This window comes from Lolium rigidum, chromosome 6, assembly GCF_022539505.1.
Source record: "Lolium rigidum isolate FL_2022 chromosome 6, APGP_CSIRO_Lrig_0.1, whole genome shotgun sequence".
NCBI classification, from domain to species: domain Eukaryota; kingdom Viridiplantae; phylum Streptophyta; class Magnoliopsida; order Poales; family Poaceae; genus Lolium; species Lolium rigidum.
Window position 1 is genome coordinate 276,655,953 of NC_061513.1, and position 6,060 is coordinate 276,662,012.

The following is a 6,060-nucleotide window of genomic DNA, read 5'->3' on the forward strand; positions in this document are numbered from 1 at the left end:
ACTGAGCACCATTCTGCTCTATTGGCAAAACTGAGTGTTGCGCGGGGTGTAGTGGCAAACCAATAATTAACCCAAAAATCAACCTCATCGGAGGTATCTCTAGAGAACTTGTAGCAAAAAAAGTATATTATATTATAGCATCATTGCGAGTCCTCTGATGAAAATTTTATGATGCAAATCCTCTTGTGATGCAAATCTGCATAGCATATTGTACAAAAAAGGCTTGTCAGGAGGAGCGAATGGACCAGACGATCATACTCATCCTACGGCCACACACTCTCGCCCGTCAGGAGGTAGTGAGAGATTAGATCATTTTCCTCATTTGTATGTCAGTCCGTATCAAGAATCCAAGAGGCAATCGTACAGAGACGATCTTTTTCTTTTTGGAGAAATGTATAGAGACGACTTTGGGTAGTTGACTTGCAGTCTTCTAGCCTTCATCGGCTCGGGAGTGCCGTAGTAAATCGTAATAAATGCCCTTGACATTAAGTGAGGAAATTTCAGAAGCTTGACACGATGAAGCGCTCTTCTTTTTCTTCTTCGTCGACCTCGCTTGCACTCGCCGTGGTGATCCTGGCTATCGTATGCTGCTCTGTGTCATGCTCTACCTTCCAAGGTAACCACGCGTGCTAGCGCTAAATAGCATTTCAAAGTTGATGTAATGAACGTTGGAGTACGTTTGATGATTAGAGATGGCCTCAATGTAATGAGCGTTGGTATGTATGCAGATGACCGGGACACTATTGCGGCAACTATCAATGCAGCTGGTTACAAGTACAAAGCACATGAGCCGCAAGGAGGCCATGTAGGATGGCCGCCGCGGCCGAAGAGGCCGTGCCGCTCGAGCTATCCGGTCTACGGTAGCGAATACGATCTGGTGCCGCCTCCATCTGCTTCCATCAAAGGTAACCACGGGTGCTATCCCTTCATTACATGTCGAAGCTGATCTTGATGCACCAGCTAGCACTAGTTGGTACCCGAGCATACGTTTGATAATTTTAGATAATGGTCTCAATGTATGTACGCAGATGGCCAGGAGACTCAGAACGGTTCCGGTGAGGGCGGTGGAGACCGTCAAGGATGGAAGCCTCCGTCGCCGTGGGGTTGGCCGGGCTATGGCCACCGGTGATCTAATGGTCGCTGTTTTTTTTTTTGTTTGCGCATTTGTGCTACTTCGGCCACCTGGTTCGTTTACTTGTACCGACGACACACACGGTCAGCGTCTACAGTGCTCTTTGCCGTTCTTGTATGTGTGCCAATCTTAAGTCCGAAATTGCTTTGCATACGATCTTTTATGTCCGATTTTGCTACGACTCTCTGCATTCTGTTTGACTCTGGTCATGCAGGCCTCTGATCGAACGGCCGTGCGCTGTGTCGGACAAACTTCGGACGTATCGATAGCAGAGTTCATCTTGAGTCTTAGGAATTTTTTCTTACTTACCAGGATTTGAATGCCGTCTTTTTTCCCATAAAGGGAATATATTAATATCAAGAAGATACCAATTACACCCAGCTTCTGCAACAACGCACCACCCTAATGACACTACGGATGCACACAGCCAAAAAAAGGAAAAAAAAAACTAAGAAACAAAAGTCCCGCTACAGTATCTCGGGCCTAACAACAGCAATACATCCACCACCATGACAACACCTGAATTACAGACTCTCCAAGAAAACGACGCCTTCAAGAAGGGAACAATGCTCAAACACCGTCGTCGCCCGATCAAAGATCTTAGGTTTTCACCCTGAAGATAGTCCCCGCTCTCAAAACAATGCCTCCACCAAGGTCACTGCCAGGCACAACTAGTTAAGGCCAGACCTTGGGTTTTCACCCTGAAAGGTAGGACTCTCACTTCACCCGTGTTGCCGCCCCCACTTCCAAACCGCCGTCGTGAAGCCGGGACACCAAGCAAGCCCCTCAACACAGCGCGGAGACTTGAACCTCCCTTAGCTAGTCCTCCCCTCCGGCCTTCAAGAAATTCTCTTCTTCCGACTTTCATCATGGATCCATAGTCACTTGATGTGAACACAGAAAAAGAGCTTCGCGCCGCTCCCTCCAGAACCAAACGGTCGGAATAAACGCATGGGTGCGCACGACCGAATACCTCCGATCCAGCAAACTCCAGGCAAAGCGCTGTTACATTTGCCGGCGGAGCCTTCCGAAACTCAACCCTCCGGCCAGATCACGAGTCCAGGCCTCCCGTAGGTCCTCCTCTTCACACAAGAGAGGCCCTATGACCGCCGCCTTTATTCAGGTCAGACCCCCACGTCGGCGACCATCCCGGGCTGGCCAACCCAACCCTCCACCGGCGACACCATCGCCGGCTTCCAAGAACCTCCATCGCACCTGATGCCCGCCACCTGCCACCAGGTCGACGCCATCACCGCCATCCAGGGCCGCCGCCCTTTGTGCCGTGATCCCGACCTAGAGGAGGAGCAGCACGAGATCCGCCCCCATCACCACCCGCCCGGCGATGCCAAGGCGAGGAAGGAAGGAGAGGATCGCGCCGCCAAGATCCAGGGCCGCGCCGCCGCCCCCAAACCGCCTGCCCGGCGAGTCCGCGGCGAGGAACGGAGGAGAGAGCCGCGCCGCCATGGTTCCACGGCCGCGCCGCCGCCCCCATCATCGCCCGCCCGGCGAGGCCGCGGCGAAGACATGATGAGATGGCCGCGCCGCCATCAACCGCCGGGATCCGGGATCATCCCCCCGGCGCGGAGGCGTGCCTCCTACCGCCGCCCCAGGGGACCGTGCGCGGATCCCCGCCGCCCCCATCACCGACCGCGCCAGGCTTCGCCGGCGGCAGCCTCAGGGGACGGCGAGGAGGGAGGAGGAGGGGGTAGGGAAGGCGACGGCGGGGGGTTAGGGTTCTGCCCTGAGTTGCCCTGGAGGGGACGACCCGAGTGGACATGTCTTTAATTACAAAGATTCGTGTAATGGAAACTATGGATTCCATGAGCCGACCCTGCAAGCACTCCTGTTCTTGTTGTACGATCCTTGATTGTTAGTACATTTTTGCTACTTGTGCTTGCTCAGCGTCAACTGTAGCATTGTACTTCTTACCGATCTTGTGTGTGTGCCGTTCACTAGGAAAAACCGGGGCATTAGCACCGGTTTGTAAGTCTCATTTGCACCGGTTGTCCAACCGATACAAAGGAATCAACACTAAAGCCTCCCACTTTAGCATCGGTTATGTTTCACGTGGTCCGGGTCATGTGCTGCGCTTGGAGGATCCTTTAGCACCGGTTTGAACCACGAAAAAATGGGCGCGAACCCTATAGCACCGTTTCGTGGCTCAAACCGATGCTAAAGGTCCCCCCTTTTGCACTGGTTCGTGGCTCAAACCGGGACTAAAAGGTAGGCCCCTAGTTTGAGCCACAAACTGGTATAAAAGGGAGACCCTTCACTATGGGAGATCTGATTTTCGGGGGCACTTTAAAGTGCCCCTATAAATAGAAAAATGCCTCTAATTATTTTTAGAGGCACTAAAAAAGTGTCCAATTAAAACATGTTGCTAAAAATTATAGCCGCATTTTGAAAAAATGCCTCTAAAAATACTATGAATGCCCCAAAATATTTTTAGAGGGACTTCTATGAATGCCTCCATATTGAGAACAAATAAGTGCGTGTATGGTTTGTCTATCTCAGAGCGCTCCACGATAGACAAATGGCGCGCCCGGATTAAAGCGCTAGCTTCCTCTTGTGATTTCATTTGTCCACGTGTTGAGCCATAATAGGCCACCGACAGATGGAGGCCCGCGCATAGCACATCTCTCACGCGACCTCTCCTTCATCCTCAGGCCACCATCTTCCCCCCTTCCCGATGGCATTCCGCCGCCGCTCCATGGCCTCCCTGGCGCAGCGGCCGCTCCATCATCTCTCCTCAAGGCCTTCTCTTCCTATCTCTCACTTCTCCACCAATTCCCACCCCAGCAGCCCGCAACCTCTATCCAGGCCTCACAAGATCTTGTCAACCCCCAACTAGGTTGTTTTAACCGCGAAGACGGAGAGGGGTCGAGGCCATCGGCGCTGGACCTCCTGGCGGCATCACCGACGGGGCAGAGGCCTCCGGCCGAGGTGGAGGAGAACAATACCGCTGAGGGATCAAACCCTAGCATGGCAGGCGGCTGTGCGGAGGATTGAGGTCGACGATGGTGGTCGCAGCAGGTCATCAGCTCGCCCTCTTCTCTCTCCCACTGCCCCCATCACCATCCCCCTCTCCTTCATGCGTTCTTGCTCTCTTTAGGCATGTGTGCGAAGGCTCGCCATGGACAATCAAGACCGCGGAGTGAGGCGCAGGTAAGGAACACGATGAATCTGATGTTATATATGTGTGGGAGAAAATGCGTTGATCCCTAATCTTATTCCCTTTGTTTCGCATTAGATATCCTACAACCCTGCTCCTTGTTGTCTGCACTGCTTTGACAAATGCTTTGATGAGATGAGCCCACAATCCTTGGATGTGACTGCCAACACAGAACCATACATGCCTCTCTTCCTTCTTTACTTCCCTCTGTTCTTGCTCAAATTGCATCCAGGTTTATTGAATAGATGTGTGTTCTAACAAATTTTTAATTATTGATTGACTTTGCAGGATGCTTAATTGGTTTGACAACCGTATCTTGCAAAATGTACAACTAGAGGAACATCTAGCAGGTACTTAAGGTTGTATGTCTCCTAGGTGAGCTCAGTTTCCCCAAGTTCCTGTGATTCATTTTTCTAGGTGTCAGTTCTGGAAGTTAAGTGTTATTTTTTGTCGCGCCCAAGTTTATTTTGGTCTAGGTTAATTTATTACTGTATTTTTGGTTCCCTTACTAATTTCCCAGGTTGAATCATTCACTATGAGTTTTAAGAATGGTTGATCAAATGGAAATGCTCAGCTCTAAGTAAAGCAGACCTTATGATGGAGAAGATATGTAGGACAAATTGCTGGCACGATATTGGGCATAGCTGGTGCAGCATAGGTTATTTTCTGTTCAAACCATATTTACTTGAATCTTGGATGGATACACATTTTTTTTGAACTTTTCTTGAACCAGGCATTTTTTTTTCAGTAGTGAAATTCCTTCGCTGAGGCATTTTAAAAATGGACATTGTTGCAATGTTATGTGCTGGTGGTCCCTGGTCCTTTACAACCTTGACAAAGGCTGAGTAATGAGACATAAGAAATTTATAGCCTCTTCATTTCTTCTCAGGTATGCTTTGCTAAATTTTTTCATGGATTTTCTGTTTGCAACCTGAATGTTAGAATTTGGAAAATTAGCATGGGTCATGAGATTGGAAAATGGAATTTTTTTCCTATACAATTGTGTTCCAAACAATGTAGATACAGAGTTATAGAAAATATTTTAAATACTATATATGAGTATTTTCATTTCATCTATATATATATATAAGCATACTCTTTTAAATGTTTTCCTTTATATTTTCTTTCTATCCTTTTCGTCTATTTCATTGAATTATTATCACCTATATTTGTTTATTTCTATGATGGTTGAATGACAGAAGGTTTGTCTGTAGGTTAATGAAAGTTGCATTAAACATGATGGACATCGCCCACAATGACATTGAATGTGTGATGAACTTGCCATCTCATAAGTGGGACAAGACCAAACAGTTTGTCGGCGAGATCAGCGATGTGATTCAGGCAAATTAAGGCTGCAATGAACCATCTGGAAATGTTCAGTTCTCAAGTGTACTGACAAGTAAGTAGTTACACTGACATAAGATTTTGTTTCAGATTCTGTATGAGAACGATGCAAGGAAGTCCAAATTCTGGATACACATCACAGGCGCCCCTTGGCTGCCTGTGGGTGTTCGTGTTGTGGGAGCAGGGTGAGCTCCACACATAGGTCTACATTGTGAACCACAACCGAGTGACACGGGTCTTAAAAAGAAGCTGAGTGACCTCTGCGACGAGGTGCGGTTGCACTGGAAGAATGCCATCAAGTATGGCTTATTTGCCAACCACACCAAATACGGTATGTACACCTATAATATCAGAGCACCTTTAAGATTCAACTTTCAGAACTCAAGATACCTCTGTCACAAAAAAGGAATTC

At 48.6% G+C, this 6,060-nt stretch overlaps 1 long non-coding RNA gene across 1 annotated transcript; it reads left to right on the plus strand.

Annotated features, from left to right (window-relative positions):
• Nucleotides 1–4,655: 4,655 nt before the first annotated feature.
• Nucleotides 4,656–5,668, plus strand: LOC124665888. The gene is made up of 3 exons (XR_006990721.1): nt 4,656–4,962; nt 5,053–5,193; nt 5,519–5,668. It is a non-coding gene; the product is annotated as an uncharacterized LOC124665888 (long non-coding RNA).
• Nucleotides 5,669–6,060: the final 392 nt, after the last annotated feature.